At 39.1% G+C, this 18289-nt stretch overlaps 2 long non-coding RNA genes across 2 annotated transcripts in view; both read right to left on the reverse strand.

Annotated features, from left to right (window-relative positions):
- LOC144588445 (uncharacterized) overlaps positions 1-18289 on the reverse strand; it is a 407977-nt gene that overhangs the window by 306556 nt on the left and 83132 nt on the right. The window lies entirely within an intron of this gene.
- LOC140705457 (uncharacterized) overlaps positions 3279-18289 on the reverse strand; it is a 46894-nt gene continuing 31883 nt past the window's right edge. The window contains exons 2-3 of the long non-coding RNA XR_012084843.2: positions 6134-6290; positions 3279-5051 (exon numbers count right to left, since the gene is read on the reverse strand). This is a non-coding gene — a long non-coding RNA (uncharacterized LOC140705457). The remainder of the gene's footprint in view (positions 5052-6133; positions 6291-18289) is intronic.

An 18289-nucleotide genomic window follows, 5' to 3' on the forward strand; every position in this document is an offset into this window, starting at 1 on the left:
ACATAAGGCAGTGAAAAGGGAGACTGTTTGGAAAGCAACAGAAACAAATGCTCAACATAAGAAACAACAATTTGTAAATAAATTAAACAGTTGGAAAAAATAAACCATTACATTGACAACACCTGATAAATATTGATGTAAAGCATGATAATAATTCAGCATGGGCATAGTGAAAACTGGGGACTATTAAGAAATAAACTGAATAGCATACATACTGTGCCGATATGTAACAGATACTTAGATTTTTGGTTAAAGCTTGTATCTGATGTATGATAACAGTCAATGTTTTTATAATCTTGATTGACTGTGCCTGGTGTTTTTTTAATAATAATAATAATAATAATAATAATAATAATAATAATAATAATAATAATAATAATAATAATAATAATAATAATAATAATAATAATAATAATAATAATAATAATAATAAATTTATTTATTTAATTATTTAATTTAATTTAATTTAATTTAATTATTTATTAAATTTATATCCTGCCCATTTAGACAGCATCTGTTCTGGGCGGCTCACAATAAAATAGAATAAAAACAATCAAATAATATCAATTTAGCAACAGTAAGAAAATCATTCAAGATGGAAAAAAGGGATAAATCAGATGGTGACTGGAGGGAAGGCCTGCCTGAATAGCCAGGTCTTGAGTTGGCTCTTGAAAATACCCAGCGAAGGGCCAAGCGAATCTGACAGGAGACTATTCCAGGAGGGGAGATTATTCCAGAGGAGGGGGGCCACTGCCGAGGAGGCTTGGTTTCTTGTTTTTTCTTTCCGGGCCTCCCTCAGCATTAGGCTCCTCAGCTGCCCCTCCTGGCTAGAGGAAGAGTTACAAGTAGAACTAGGGGTCACCGCCACCGTGATCTGCGCCTTCGGAGATCTCAAAGGGCTTCCTCCGATCTCAGGGGGAAAGCCCTTTGAGAGCTCAGAACCCAAAAAGGCAGGGAGAAAGGGTAGGAAATTTGAATTTCCAGCCCTTTCTCCCTGCCTTTTTGCCTTCAGAGCTGTCAAAGGGCTTTCCGTCCGACATCGGAGGAAGCCCGCGGTGGCGGGGACCCCTAGGGAGGTCTCCCATAGTGGCAGGCAAGCCCTGGGAGACCTCCCTGGGGGTCCCCGCCGCCGCCATCGGCAGCTTCAGAGCTCTCAAAGGGCTTTCCCCACAACATCGGAGAAAGCTCTTTGAGAGCTCTGAAGGCAAAAAGGCAGAGAGAAAGGGCGGGAAATTCAAATTTCCAGCCCTTTCTCCCTGCCTTTTTGTAGGGAGCCATTCACGAACGGCTCTGTTAGAAAAAAAATGCCATTGATTTGCGAACGGAGCCTCAACCTCGTTCATAGGTCAAGCTCCGTTCACAAGTCGATGCCAATTTTTGCCAATGGAGCCATTCATAAATCGAAAAATCCGTATGTAGGGCTGTTCGTAAGTCGAGGGTTGACTGTATGGCAACTCTCTATATTAGTGATTTTTGAAAGGTCCTATTGATAACAGCCAACACCATTATTTAAAAAGGTCTTATCACTGATGTTCTCCATATTCTCATAACTATTCCAAAGCAGAAGTCAACACTGTTCCTTAGGACCATGACAATGCTTTCTCTGTGCCCTTTCGGGTAGGGCTGAAAAGGGAACATTAATGGCAGCACAGCTTGTGAAATTACTTTTAAAAGTAATTGTTCAAAGTTATAGGTCAGAGCTTGAAGAGTATTTAGTTACTATTATATTACTATCAGTTACCATTATAGTCACAATTTTAAAAGCAATTTTTATTTCTCCTTTCTTATAAGAAATCATAATGTGAAGCTTCTGAAATTTCTGCAAATTTGAAACTTTTGGCTTGTGATACAAGCAGGCTCTTCTTCCATTTCTCATACGATTCTCTCAATACCCACAGGGGCGGAAAAACATGGAATAATATCTTGAGGCACATTTCGGACCAGTATTTGAACCATAGGAAATTTCTGCTTCACCATTAACTGAAGTCTCACCCCCCACGACAAAAAGTTACCATTATGTCATGAAAGAAGCATAGGTGAACTCTTGTTCAGTTACAGTCAGAATGAAATCCTTTCATTATCTGGGATTAAAAAATGCAAGTATCTTGTTATTTGCAATCTGAGTAGGCATCTGTAACTGGAGATCTAGCTTACAAAATTAGCACCCTACAGTTCTTAGGCATGCATACTCACTTTGCATGAGCTCAGCTTTCACTCTATCTATCCTCCATCATGTTCTCCGCCTGTTCTTCATTAGGCCCTCGGAGCTCATGGTCTTTCATTTCAAAGAAGACAGCCCAAAACATCAGAGTGCTGCTAGAAAACCTCACCGTATTGTCTACTTTCTATGGCACCTAATGTGAGATGCAGAACTCAAATGTGGGACTATTACTAGAACTATTGGTATCAACTTGCTGAATAGTTGTGTTCTCCATAGAGGGAAGAGGCTGCCTCTGGGATTTTCCAGATGAATACCAATGAGCTATTTCCTCTTTCCCTCTTTCATTGATTGTCCGTGTTAAGGAAGAAATAAGACATTTTCTGTGTTAAAGAAGAGATGAGCCAAAAACATTTGGATGGACCGCATGTAAAGATCCTTGAATGAGGCAGGATTGTAAAATTAAAGCTTCACCAGGAAGAATAACCTAACTCACTTTTCCCAATGCCTGTTATCACATTGTGAACTACAGTGAAATGACTGTCATGAAAGTGAATGAACAGCTACCATGTTGTGTTATGAGCGTTAAGGCAGCCTTTATTTTCATTAAATAAAATTAATACTTTGAAAGGCTGAAGAGACCTTTTCTTGTTAAATCTCTCCATATAAATAATGACACAAATTACCCATTCTGAAAAAACTTTTTTTCATCAATGTGTTAAGAAATGTTTTTAAACATTTCCAAAATAAAATGGACCTGCTAATTTCCACTTTTTCCTTTTATTGGTCTCTTTTATGGGTCACCAGCAACAAAGAGAGGAAGAGAGAGAATGGAAATAAAAATTCTTCATAAATACAGACAGAAAGCAAAACTAAAGAGCAGCTGTGATTTCTGTCTATCAGCTGATGTAGCTGCAGCAATCATCACTCTAATAGCAGAACACCTGTCTCTGATTATATTTGATAGAAGCTGTTAATTCCATTTCCATCCAAAATGCTTTTGGTGGATTTCAAAATGTTTTATTTCTCTAATGCACACATATGCATGGTCCATTAGCACAATCCTTTTATTTAATCTTGAAAACTCCAAAAATGATTTTACAACTAATTGTATGGAGACTGAATGTTTCTCCCTATTATAGTTTAATGGAAGCATTTGCTCTTACTGATCCATGAGCAAATTAATGGGGTCCACTTTGATTTATTGAAATCTAATTCGCACCATGTTACTCCGACTTCATTAAGTACCAAGAAAATGGGTTTCTCCACAACCTATTGCCCCAGCATGTAAAGTTACTGAAAAGAAGAGAGGATGAAATTGGCATAAGAATTAGGGTAGCCTGAAAACAAAGAAGAACAAGGTAGTATGAGTGCTGTTAATATTTCAACCACTGTGCCAAAAAACAACGTTCAGTGGTTAATATTTCAACCAGTGTGACAAAAAACAACATTCAATGAAATGCATGGATGAGAAAACCTACTGCTGCTCCTCCTTCCTCCTAGCTCTTGAAAAGTATCTCATCTATATCTGCCTTTGCACCTGTTTGCCTCAGGAAGATTACTGTCACAGCATGGAAGTATGGAGAAAATTATTTTGGAGATATCTAATGGACTCATGAAATTGAGGTACTGCTGTGTGAATCTCAGATTCGATTGGCAACCTCTGTCCTGGGGTAAATAGTGCTGGGGGCACATTTTCATTTAGACTGTGCTGCACTGGGAAAGATTAACCCCCCCTTCCCCATGCAGCTCCCCTGCACCACACATTTTCTTCAAAAAAGGAAAACACAGAGACTGTGACCACATGTTTCTCATACTATTAATTTGGGTGCCCAGTGCTTTTTCAATTATTCTTTAATAATTACAATGAAAGCAAAAAAAAAAAAAATGTACCAGTAAGTATTATGACTCTGATGTGGTTGCTCAAGCCCTTGTAATAGCAATATTTGTCCCCTTTTTTGCTGGAAATATTGTTCTGCTTGTTGTTGTTTTTCCTGTGCGTTTTCCTCCTCTTCCTTTCCTACCCAAAGCTCAGCATTATCATAGCCACTTTGTGGCAGCTCTAAATAACGTGTTATGTTTCAAACCTATCTTTAAGGTCTGTCAGCCAGGAAGTTCTTCTTCCCGCACTTCTCTGTTTATTTTACCTTGGATGATCCACTGTAGCGATCTGTACATTTAAGTGATCGAGGTGTTCTAGGTTTCTGCATTTTATCTATGTTTACATTTCTCGGTTTTTATTCATGTTCTTAAATACTTCTTTGCTGGTTATCCTCTTAACATATGGATTTCTTTAACATCCTGCAATTAATGTGCATTTCAAATGCTTCTGTTTTTTTTTTTTTCAATAAAATGTGTTTAAGTCCACAATTTCATGCCATGGCACAGGACTGAGAATATATGCATTATATAACCTCAAAGCCAGTTTTAAGTTTGTTGCATGTTATGTTTTACATTTTGAAGAAACCTCCAGGCCATCTCTGTTCTGACTTTTACTGCATAAGTATACTTCTACTTGTAGAAGTATTTTCAAGATAATTCCAAGGGATTTATATTTGTCCACACTCTCCACACACTTTCATTGTGGATCTTTCACTTAATGATCTTTCTTTCTTAATGTCACAGTTCTTAAGGCCATGTAGAAGGTTGTCTCACATGTTATGGTATTAAGTTTTTTTTGTTAATCTTCATAGATCTCATCTTTCATATGATCCATATTAACACCTTGCTTGAATAGTTAGGTGTAGTTCCATCCAGCTATAAACGCATCTGCTCATAAAATCATCAAATAAATTGTGACACCTCAAGGCTGAAGACAGAGAAGAATTGTTTAGATTGTTGAAAGTGGTGGGATACAGCCATTTTCATTCTGGGTTTATATGCCTCAGTTGCCCTGTGAAGAAAACAAAAGAAAGTAGATGGTGAGAAACTGCCCACATAATTCCCTGCTGCTTTTACTAGGTGAGGTGGCAAACTGCTATAAAGACTAACATCAGCTGGTGGAGTGACTTGTCAGTGATGGTGTAAATAATGAAAATTGGTCTCCAAATACAGAATTCATTATTTGGGGTAAAACATTTTGTGGGAATCTCTACCTCTTTCTGTTGGATCTCTGCTCATGTTGGAATAATGGGCTATGATTTCAGAAGAAAATAATGTATGAATGGCCAAGGCAATGGAAACTGGTTGGTTGATACTGCTTACAGGGTGGTTTCACTTGGAGTGAGGACACAGAAAGCCAGAATGCAAGGAGGGCCAAGGTGTTCTTCTCTTCATGCCAACAAAGGGGTGAGGAACAATCCTGCAAACATATCCTGTCCAAGATATTCCACACTTACAGGTGGATGCGGGGAGAGAAAAATAGAACTCTGGGAACAAACCTGAGGCAAGGTGATGATCAATTATTACATGTCATCATGTTGCTTTCAACTTTTAGTGACCTGTGTATTAATAACATCTGAAAAGTCCTATCATTGACAGTTCCACTCAGGTCTTGCAAACTAAAGCCTATGGCTTCTTTTATTGAGCCACTCTATTTCATGTTACATTTTTCTTTCTTCCTTCTGCCTTCAACTTTTCCTTGCATTATTGTGCTTTCTGATAACTCTTATTGTCAATTTCTATCTTCATTGTATGGTCACAGACCCAATATTATCTTCTTATTATGTCAAAAGTACAACAGATGTGGTTTAGTAATTTTAGCTTTTAGGGTGATCCCAGACTTCATTTGTTCCGTAACCTGCTTATTTCTCTTTCTGGTATTCCATGATTAATTTTAAACCTCTGTTTGAACACCACATTCCACATGAATTGATTCTCTCTCTCTCTCTCTCTCTCTCTCTCTCTCTCTCTCTCTCTCTCTCTCTCTCTCTCACACACACACACACACACACACACACACACACACACACACACACACACACACGTTTTCTTCATTTTTCAAGTTTCATATCTATATATAGCAATCAAGAATACCATAGTATGGATGGTCTTGTCCTTTCTCTCCAGAGACATGCCCTCACACTTCGAGATCTTTTCTAGTTCCTTCACATCTGCCTCCCGAATGCCAGTCTTCTTCTAATTCCTTGGCTGCTGTCTCCAGTTTCATTGCTATTTGAACCCAAGTGAAACTCTGCTGATTGAAAAAGCACAAAGGATATTGGGTTGTTGGGGATAGTTCCTGCCTTGAATCTCATAAAGCTGAGCTGCTGCTACAGAAAGCCCTGTCAGGGCCAAGTAGAAGCACACTGCAGGGCTGTTAACACTAGATTCAAATACAGCCACAAGTGAAAGAAGTAGCGGAATCTTCTAACTCAAAACAGTCTGGACGGTGAGGGTGGACTCTGAAAAAAAGCTGCCCTTTAGGTGATTTTCACAATCCAGTTCTGGCTACCTGAGAGGCTGCATAGTGAGACTAAAAAGATACTCACTAGTTATTTGGCTACTTCATATCTATTTATCAGAGAAAAAAAGGCTTCAGACCTGAAGAGGCTGTCCACAAATAATTTCTTAACACAAATCAAAGTGGCAGCTAATTTGATTTCCTTTTAGGCTGCCTCTCACTACCCTAAGGCATATGCAAACTGTGAATTATACTGTCTGTAACAGGAAGTGTGCTCCCCCCCCCCTGTAGTTCCTTTTGCAGTGGGATTGTTTTGTTAATGTAATTAACTTCACATCTATCACTTTGTTAGCCTTGTGGAAATTGTATCTCAAGGTCAGTCACTTTCTTTCCTTCTCCAATTAGACTATAAAGAAAAAACATGGTTCAGAGGATGAAATAAATGCAGCTTGTTGTCAAGACACTTATTGATGTTCTATTTTCTTCTGACTTCCAATTTCACTTATGCTGTGTTCTCTTTTTGCTACTGGCAGCATGTTCCCTTGGTTTGCTACTTTGTCTTCATTATCGCTAGTTTTCTGTTCATTTACAAACTTTATTAGTCAAGCTAATAACCATGAATTGTAGTTCATTAATTGAAACTTCAGTCTTGGTGGTTTTAAGAAGAAGGTTTGCATGCAGTCCTTTAATCATCTTTAGAAGTGGTTAATTCCTACCAAAGGTATATTGGTTTCTCTTTTGCTATTGCGTTTTTTGTAAGACATTAGTGACAGTTTCATTAAATAACCAGGAAATTCCTGTAGCTTAATGGAGCTAATGTTGCATTTATGTCACAACTAAGAACAGCTAGAGCAAACTCTTAATGCCACATACAGTAATAATAGGGTTTTCCATGAGAATGTTCCTGTGGAATTTTCATTTACGTATCATTGAACTCAGTGTATTGATCATCCTGTTAGTGATAACAGCTGCTGTCTTCCCGACACACAATGGAAGAGAGGTCTCTTTCAAATTGATCTATTTTAGATCAGATAGAAACTAATTGAAATGTTATAATATCAGTGTGTATTGTGTACACCTAGAATAGGGTGGCCATGTTCTATCATATTTTCTTGATTCTATCATCATTGTTATCAATATCTTCACCATCACCACCATTCTCATCATGAGTGAACACAATGCATTACAAAGTTTCAATCAGATGAAAACAAGAGATTTCTCTGTCCCCGTGGCACTTAAAAGCTACAATTGATAACTGAAGAAACAACAAGAAAGTGGAGAGGAAAAGATAGCAATGTGAGCAAGTATAGGCCCTTGTCTGTCTACTGCTTACAATAAGGTGAGCCCCCCTCGAATCCCTCTGGAAAAATGATCTAGTATTCTGTATCAACTTGAAATTCAAAGTTGATAAAGGACATAACATACATTCTTTAATAAATAAATACAAAAGTAAAACTGATTTAAGGAGAGTTTTAAAGGAATAAAGCTATGACACCACATATATGTTTATAAAGAACTGCTGGATAGCTCAGTGGTTTAGCTCTCTGGGTGTAGAGTCAGGAGATGGGAGTTCAATTCCCCACTGTGCCTCCTTGACAGAGGCTAGACTCGATGATCCATAGGGTCTGTGAGAGAAAATGCAAAAAACCCCAAGACTCTACAAACCTCAGTATGTTAAACACGAAAGTTCATGACAGTACATTTAGAAAAAGACTTGAACAAGTATGGTTTGTTTGGAAGGGTTGCCAGGAGAAAGCCTCTTCTCTCTAAAAAGAACATGGCAGCATGGCTTAGGTTTACAAAGTGGCATCTGGACAAGCCACAAGAGTTCTGGAACAATGTCCTTTGGACATACAAGACCAAAGTGGGGCTGTTTGGCCATAATGCACAGCACCACATTTGGTGAAGACCAAACACAGCATATCAGCACAAAGGATATACTACTCCTTCCCCCTCCCTTCTCAGGTCACTCTTTCAAGACCGCAATGTCTTTCGCTATCCTGGGAAGGGGATAATGGTGGCCTGTGCTGCCGAAGAGCCTCTTCAGAGGACTGGACATAGTATTACCTCTCAGTTTTTCCTTAGCTACTGGTAAAGACACTTCCTCACTCAGTATTGATTACTAGAAGATGCATGTTTGGCTTGGGGCCCATGATGACTGTTAGATAGTAGGTGCCAATATTGGACAACATATCTGCTTGATCAGGGTCTAGATTTTAGAAAGAAAGCAGTTGGTTTTTAAATATAGCCCCAAAAGTACAGTGAGTGGCTAAAAATGAGAGAGAGTGAGAGAATGAGAGAGAGAGCTGGAAGAGGTTGCATGATAGATTATTGCTTTAAATTAGACAAACTATTAGCACTTCCTACCTGAATGTTAACCCCTTTCTCCATGCTCAGTCTGCAGGCCAGACAACAAGCTGGCACCTTGGACTGGGACCTCATCCAGGTTGGAACAATCTGAACTCTTTCTGATCCAATCTATATCCAGAATCAAAACCACTCAGTTGTGATCTGTCATTGAGCTGAATTTTACTCCAAAATTTCAGGAGGTAACCCCTCCACCCACAACTCCAGTCACAAGCCTACACTCATAAAGCAAGTCAAAGTTAAGTCCAAACCTAACCAAAATGAGCAGACAACATGAACAACAATATAAATGGTATGCCAAACAATATAAAGCTGACATAACAGTGAAACTCCCAAAACTTTCAGTGATTGAAGAGTGCTGGAGAGGTATGTTCCTCCACTTGGGGTGGGGAGTAATGAGACAATGAAGTTCAACTCCCTTGCTTGGCATTTTACGCCACTTTGTCAAAGTTTAATACAAATTCAATTCTATTCTGGTTTATGAATGTGGGATATTGTGCTTCTGTACCCATGTTTTTTTAAAAAAAGCCATGAAATGGCCAAATTTCCCACCCTAGGCCTGTGTGGCAAGCATCTGTTGGTGCTGGTTCCAGAGCTGGAGCCAGCATCGGGCACCAGCGGTGGTTTCGGACCACGGAGGGCGGTGAGGAGTGAGCGGGAGGTGAGCCAGGAGGTGAGCGGCCGAAGCACCCCGACCAGGCTCAAGCCTCCCGGCCGCGGCAGTCACAACAGCAGTGGAAGCCCGGGAGGCTTCAGATCGTTAAGGTCCTGCTTTTTTGAAAAGTTTTTGTTTTGGTGGTGGTGGGATTTATCTGCTGTTAGATGGAAAACACATGGGTTAGCATTAGAAGATTTCTGAAATCACCTCCTTGACTTGGTTCCAAAAGATCAGAAGCTGTCATTCAGAACTTGCCACCACTAGTTGCAATGTAGCTTCTGGGATCAGAGGTCCACATTAGAAAGTGCTGCAGCCATTGGGCACAGCATTAGCACTGGATTTACCAAAGTTGCTGCTGAAACGAAATGGTGACTGCAACATCTTTCTGTAGTGGAGACAGCAAGTGACCTTTCACAGGAAAAAGAAAACAGCAAGGAAACCAGGATACAGAAACAAAACTTGCTGTATGGGATGCCCTTCTCTGCATTCTGAAGCTGGCAACATCACAACTGGTTGGAATGTGTTTTTTGTTATGTACTGTCAAGTCATATCTGAATTACAGTGACCTTCATAGGTTTTTTTTTTTGAAGTATGTGAAATATTTAAGGGGTGCTTTATCATTGCCACTCCTGCTGAGTTTCCCTGGCCAAGCAGGAATTTGAACCCAGATTTGTGTCCTGGTCTCACTCTCTCAACTACGCCACATTAGTACAATGGAGATTCGACCTACAGACTTTTCGACTTGCAGACACCATTCCAATACGGATTAATTCCGTAAGTAGAGGGTCCACTGCATTTGGGCAAGGTCTCTTCCTGTGGCCACACATACTGTAGCTCCTTAGAACTCCCATCCTTAGGAGGTCCATCTGTCCTAAACTTACATCACATTATGTGTCTTTTTTAAAATTACAAGATGGCATTTGATGTATCAGGACATCAGTGCACCAAAGCCTTGTTCTGATATATTTCTATCAACATTCCAAACCACACTGAGTATTATGCCTACACCAGAAGGACAGGTATAACTTCTCTTGAATGAATATATTCAAATGCTATCTTGAGCATAAATGTACTAGATAGGGGCATAAAATTATTATAACGTCGTCGTCGTCGTCGTCGTCGTCGTCGTCGTCGTCGTTGTTGTTGTTGTTGTTGTTGTTGTTGTTGTTGTTGTTGTTGTTGTTGTTGTTATTTCACCATAAGTTAGAATTGACTTGATGACACATAATTATTGCTATTAGTGTTGACATCCAGTGCCTTTAATGGTTTGGGACCTCATTAATTGTTGAAGCACCTCTCCAACAGAACCTACAGTTCTTCATAATATTTGGGATTGGGGTTTACAAGAAGTCATAATGGCATCTTGGCTCCATCCCTGTTGGAAAAAATGCAGAAACAGACACATACGGTCCATAGTCAGTAAACTAGGAGTCTCGGTCTGCTTTCTCCCCCTAAGACAACTATGATCCCCCCTTGACTCTATACTGGTACTCTTAGTGAGAACAACTGGCATTGAGAACTATTTTGAGGGTGAGGTTTTGTGGTTATTCCTCAAAAAGTCCAGACTTAGGTACAATTTTACATCAGCTTCAGAAACCCCCATGCCTGAGATTTTCCACGCATACCATCTGTTTTTTCAAAGCTTTGATGCTGTGGGTGGCCACCCCAGAGGTGGCCAGGAAGTCTATGTCTAAAAATTGGGCCTTTTCAATGGTGCCACTATCTTGTGGAATGTGTTACTGGCAGAGTCCCCTTCCCTCCCAACTCAGATATTGAGAGAAACTTTTTGGGCTCCCTATCCTTACAAATGTTTTATATTTATGTTATACTGTGATTCTGTTTTGTGATTGTCAACCCCAGTGGGGGTTGCTTTAGATTATCTTTGGATAAGTAAGGAGTTGGCGCCTTATGTTTTTATGTTTTTTACCTGTAAACTGCCAGAGTAGTGACATGCCACTAGCTGAGTGGAATTAACATTAAATGAAAAAACAAGCAAGCAAATTTCTCTTCAGAAATGGAGTGGGGAATATTGCCTCTCGTTCCCCACTGTCAGGATGGGGGGGAAAGAGGCAAGACTGAGGCTAATTGTGCTAAGATATTTTTCAGAGTACTTATAATTACTGAAGCAATGTATATGAAGTGTTTTGAACATTCAACAACCATTATATAAATGCTAGATACTATAATCAATGTTCTGAGGAAAAGGAAACCTATCAGCAATTGTAAAAATTGATCCCTGTGGCCAAAGGAAGTTCATTTGATGTCAAGCTCTGCCTCTGAACAGATACACATTTGAATACAACACCAGCACTTGTGCATCTCAAACAGTAACCATGGGCTCTTTGTTATGTACTGTCAAGTCATAACAAGGCTGCTCCAGAAAATAGTACTTAGCAGCCCCTTTGGTGTCATTGTCAAATTGCTGTTGAAGCATACTAGCTGTCCACAGGTTTTATATCAGCACTTTGTTGCAATTCAGTCAGGCACAGAAGTGGGACCTCAGGCTTTGGGCTGATGATGGAAGAGTACATGAAGGCATAATTATATCAGGCACACTGGTTTTAAAAAAAGAGGAAAGCAAGGACTACCTGTGCTGCTGCATTCACAACAGGCAATGGTTTTATTATTAGAAGGCACTCTATTTTCTTGCCAGGGCTGTTTCTACTCAGACAGCACTGAAGGCAGAGAACACTTTCAGGTAGGACAGAGAGGAACCATAAAATGTCCCACTTCTGGCATATATTTTAAAGAGGCCTGAAAAGGAGGTTGCCAGATGCAGATAATGTGTAAAGCATGCAAAGGCTCCAAGTTTCAAAAATACGGGCTATACAGGCAGGCCTTCCCTACAGCCATTACCTAGCCTATCTCCCCTTTTCTTTTTCTCTCTCCTTCTTTTCCTTCTTTTTTCTTTCCCAATTTGGACTAATTTGGATTTTATCTTAGTTTATTTTTATATTATATGTAAACTGCCCAGAGTAGACACGTTCTAGATGGGCGGTATATAAATCTAATAAATAAATAAAGATATAAATAAATACACTTGGATTGAACTGAAACACTGGAAAAATGGTATTCTAAACAAACATTACTAATGAAACTTAAGGGAAAGATATTCTGTTGCCTCTTCAATTCTTTCTGTGCTTTCAGTGATGTAACTCTCCTTTTGTCTGAAAGATGCCACACTGTCAAATAGCTGCCTTACTGGTCAGCTATGGAGACAACTGGGCAGGCATCAACCAGGTCCATCCTATGATATTTTTCTCACCAGAAGCAAAGGACAAGATGGTACACTTATCGCACATACCCCACCTCCATTTCTATATACAGTAACTAGCTATGACAGCAATACAATATTTTCTCAACACTGAGAACACTCAAATGATGTCGGGGCATCCAGAACAAGTTGTGTGGTAAAGGGGATGATTGTGGAGTCCAGCGCAGGACCACCAAAGGGATTGCCACCAGTGCCCCATAGAAGGGTGAGGTCTGGTGTTAGCTTTTGATGCACAGCAGCCTGGAGAAATACAATCTTGAGGAGTATATATGGAACTGTGCTATGGCAGTTTGTCCCAAATGCATAAAAAAGCTTCAACTTTCCGATTTTAGAGACAAAATAAACCAAGCAACTTTAGTATTTTACAGTCAGAATGCTCTACAATTTTAGACAATTGAACAACCTGACATCAAACTGAAGTGGTCTGCTGGAAGGCTGACAAAGCAGTTTATAATTAACCAGCCTCCTTATATTCTGTTAAATTTTGTTGAAAAAATAGCAATCTTGCAGGTCCTAACACTAAGTATCAGTTGGAGAGGGTTTTATAGTCTAATGTGACTGTTCTTGGCTACTAATGTAACTAGTAAATTTCTTCCTGACTTTTGGGGCAAGCCTCTTCTTCCTGTTTACCTGGAATGTTATTATTTTGCAAATAACCCCTCTTCTCTCATCTGCTTCTCTGAGGACACTCCAATAAACAGGCATGGAGGCTTTCTTCATATCAGGACACTCATTTTTTTCTCTCCCCCCCCCTTCTCTGACTGGAACTACCCTAAACGGCTTAGGGCCTTGATACTTGGCGGAACGCCTACTCCCACCGAGATCTACCCGTGTCACTCATGCGAGTCAGGAGGTAAGGTTGAGGGGCCTAACGCCGAGGGAGGCCTGGAAGGAAAAGACAAGAAATCGAGCCTTCTTGGCGGTGGCCCCTCGCCTCTGGAACAACTTACCTCCTGAGATTCGCGCGGCCCCCTCGCTGGGTATCTTTAAGAATCAATTTAAAACATGGCTGTTTCGGCAGGCCTTCCCATCAGACAATCCCTGACGCCCCCTGATGCCCTTTTTTCTCTCTCTTATTGTTCCTCCCATTTTGTGTAATGTTTTACTATTTAATAATTGTTTTATATATCAATTTTATTGCACTATTTATGTTGTTAACCGCCTGGAGTGGTCCTGATCCAACGAGATAGGCGGGATATTAAATAAATAAATAAATAAATAAATAAATAAATAAATAAATAAATAAATAAATAAATAAATAAATACTGATGGTAACTGTAAATAAAGCTACCTTTTATATTTAGATATGTTTCTACAGTGACTAAAGAGCTAGATTCATTGTGCAACCATGGAAGGGGTGGAGAGGCTGTTCTGATCTCTCCACATTTTCTGTGTTCTTCTGCATTGTACTCTGCAGAAAAGGAATAAACAAGAACTCTTTTTACCACCCCACTCCCACCAACAAATAGCATGCAAATTTTAGTTAAGATGAGGGAAAGGGGCTGTCCATACGTAAACATATGGAATGTGGAAACCTTGATTAGAAGTAAATTTAATACCTTTAATTTCAAAACATTCCAGTGATTTTTAAACAATCAATATTTAATGAACTCAACCAGCTTATTTCCAACTTTGTTTGGTAAGGGAAGAAACCAAGGATAAAACTAAAGGCACTTCAGGATCTGAATCAGAGAGGAGGAATGGGTCTCCTGAACTGGCTACTATATTATAGGGCAGCTTCATTAATGTGGATCAAAGACTGGATTTTATTGGAAAATCAAAGACTGTTAAAATTGGAAGGTCATGATTTGAAATGAGGGTGGCGTGCCTTTCTTTGGCATAGCAGAGTGAATGATTTGAAACAATTTAATAATCATGTTTTGAGAAAATCTTTACTATGGTCTTGGAATAGAGTTCAAAGACAGATGTATGCCAAAAGACCATGCTGGGTAACACCAGTGGAGACATTTTTTATTTTGAACTTGAGAGATAACAAGAAAATCTTAAGATATAGAGAAGTACTAAAACCAGAAAAACAAAGATGAATTAGTAGCGCAGTGACTTGATATGGATTGGTGGTCACACTCCCAGTTAATTTCAAGACATGGTAAAGATAAGCAACAAGGTTTCTATGTGGACAATGCTCCCTTTGACAGAATCCTCCTGGATACCAAAGACAAGCATATTAAAGCTCTATATAATTTTCTTTTATATTTCAAGACCCAGGAGGAGGTGGCTAAGGAATATATGATAAGGTGGGCACAGAATATTGGGCACAATATAAGTTTGGATCAGTGGGAACAAATATGGAAAAACAATATAATTTATCCAGTCAGCAGCATTTAAAGAAAAAATATATAAAATGTTCTATAGATGGTATGTAACTCCCACAAAACTAGCCAAAATTGATGTAAAAATTTCAAACCTCTGTTGGAGATGTAAAAAAAAAAAAAAAAGAAGGTTCTTTCTATCACATGTGATGGTTATGTGGGAAGGTCCAAAATATTGGGAAAGGGTTGAACTGCTTTTGCAGAGTGGTATGATATACCAGATGGGTGGGATGTAAATAAATAAATAAATAAATAAATAAATAAATAAATAAATAAATGAATGAATGAATGAATGAATGAATGAATGAATGAATAAATAAATAAATAAATAAATAAATAAGAGGTTCTAGAGAGTCCAATAACTGTAACCCTTGAATTCTTTTTTCTAAACATAATTCCGGACTCAGTACAACTAATGAAAACATATTTAGCCATCCATATCTTGACAGACGCAAGAATTCTCTTTGCTAAACATTGGAAAGACCCAGAGAATTCATCACAGGACAAATTAACAGCAAAAATTCTTGACATGGCGGAAATGGATAAATTATCAGAATGGTTAGATTGGACAAGAAAGATGAACCATGAAGACTGTTGGCATAAATTCTATGATTTGCTCAAAAATAGAATGCAAATATTTGATAATTGAAAGCCTATGATTAATTTAGAAATAGAATGTGTATCATAACTAAGTTGTACCGGGAACATATGTACCTATGAAATGTGACAGATGATTATGACTATTTAAAAATGTTTATGTTGATTTGAACCCCCTGTTTATCCCATGCCCCCTTTTCTCCCATCCCTACACCCAAACCTTAAAACAAAACAAACCAAAAAAAGAGAATTAAATTTAATACTATATACCTTTCTTCAAATTTTCTATCTCCATTTTTTATGTAACACTGATTAGGCATCCTTCAGTCTCGAGAGACTATAGTAACATGCTCTGTATGAAGGACTTGGAACAGCATCTAGTGTGGCTGAGGAGGCCAATTTGAGAGTGACAATCCCTTCCACACTGAAGACAAATACAATCTGTCCCCTGTCCAGCTTCCTGATTTGGCTGGGTTTGGGACAACCTCTTTGCCTCGGCCTGCTGGACAAGGCTCTCTTCAAAATGGGAGAGGCCATGATGCACTGCCTGCCTCCAGGCTGAATGCTCAGATGTCAAAATTTCCCATCTGTAGAGGTCCACTCCTAAGGCCTTCAGATCCCACTTGCAGATATCCTTGTATCGCAGCTGTGGTCTCCCTCTGGGGTGATTTCCCTGCACTAATTCTCCATACAGGAGATATTTTGGAATCCATCAGCCATCAACCATGTTATGCTGAGTGTTACAGTTATAACTGACTGTTCTTAAATGCAGTTTGTGTTCTACAAAATATATTTCTACCCAGATGAGGAATTCCCAAGCCAAAGGAATCATGGGAGTTGTAGTCCAGAAAAAGTAATGGTTCAAAACTTTGCTTTTGCCCCACCTCTACTGCCTAGCAGATTCAAATGACCCCCACAAAACACATATGCTGGCCATCGTTAATATATTTCCTAGTGCTATAATACAATAAATTGACTGTGTAAGAACCACCCCATTTCCCTGAAAATAAGATCTAACCTGAAAATAAGCCCTGGTATGATTTTTCAGGATGCTCGTAATATAAGCCCTACCGTAAAAATAAGCCCCAATTAAGTGAAATTCTGCCCTCCACTATTGTGCAACAACCAGAAGAAGATGACATGACTGTATTTGAATAAACATAGATTGTTGTACATGAAAAAAAATTGAAACATCCCCTGAAAATAAGCCCTAATGCATTTTTGAAGCAAAAATTAATGTAAGACCCTGTCTTATTTTTGGGGAAACATGGTATACAGTGTCTAATTAATCAAAGAAGCCCTTTCCTCACCATTACTTGAAGGCAGCTGTTCAGAAAGCATCAGCACAAGGGTAGAGAAGTCGCTTATAATGCCACCAAATAGAACAATGTAAATCTAGGACAATTAACAGTGCAGCAGTGCCTCTATCAAGCCTCAGGCAAACATAAGAGTTAATGAATGCCATCCTATACTTTGGCTAGGTACTAAACAAATTCCTGGGCCACTTCCACATTGCCTAGCTAGCTCTAATGGTAGTGACTCTGAAACTTGGAGGAATTAATGTATTTCCCCCCGACTCAGCTAGTCACACATTGCCAGTTGTGTTCTACAAAACCCCACTGGGAATGCAGCTGCCAAGTACACAGGCATGGGCTCATCGAATTCAGACTGAGCAAACACCGGGGAGTACATATGGAACTGTACTGTGGCATTTGTGTCTCCAAAACATAAAAGCGCATGTGTTTCGAAGTGTTGAGAATAGCTTGGGGTCTCTCTGCCTGGAGGTATCAATGACGGAGCACAGCAGAGTTGAGAATCAAAGGCAAAGCTATGTATGTCTGAGCTGCACCTGTCTTAAGCTATCTTCTTTAGAGGGTTTTTTAAAATTTAAAATTTCATGATTAAAAAAATAATTTGCTTAAGCCTAGTAATACCTCTTAGAGTATGAGATATATTAAGATGAGAATGTTATTCATTTATCCCTCCAGGAACTATTTTTTTCTTTTAGAAACTGATGAAAAGTGTGGCTTTCTTAGATGGGGGAGCCAATCCAACTTTTCCTAGGGCAAAAGCCCTTCAATTTTTCATTGCAGGTCTTCATGCCAATGTTCTGCTTATCATATGTGAAAACCGTGAACCATAGGAATTCCTCACATCTCACTATTTCTTCACTCCTACCTTCTAAAGGCAGTGAAGCCAATGTATCATTATATTGTCAAGATTTAATTATCTCCGCTTTGTTTCTCCATTGTGAAAGCAAACAATTTGTTACAAGAAGACGGATGCATAATTTGGAAAGTCAATAATCCTGTAAGCATTAACTGAAATGTTTTCAAAATAGCAACACGAAGGTGTCAAAGTATTTGCTCTCCAGAAAGCTCTTTCAGTCTGCAACACTTTGGAAAACAAATAATGAGCAAATAATATTCAAGCCCTATTAATGCTTTTAATTAACACTGTTTGAGGGAAACAGAGGGTTACACTTGTTGACATCTGCCCACTTGCCTTTTATTTGTGGGGAGATATGGAGCTTGCGGTACTCACATAGGATGCCCTTTTCTGC

This window comes from Pogona vitticeps, chromosome 3 (genome assembly GCF_051106095.1).
Source record: "Pogona vitticeps strain Pit_001003342236 chromosome 3, PviZW2.1, whole genome shotgun sequence".
Classification (NCBI taxonomy): domain Eukaryota; kingdom Metazoa; phylum Chordata; class Lepidosauria; order Squamata; family Agamidae; genus Pogona; species Pogona vitticeps.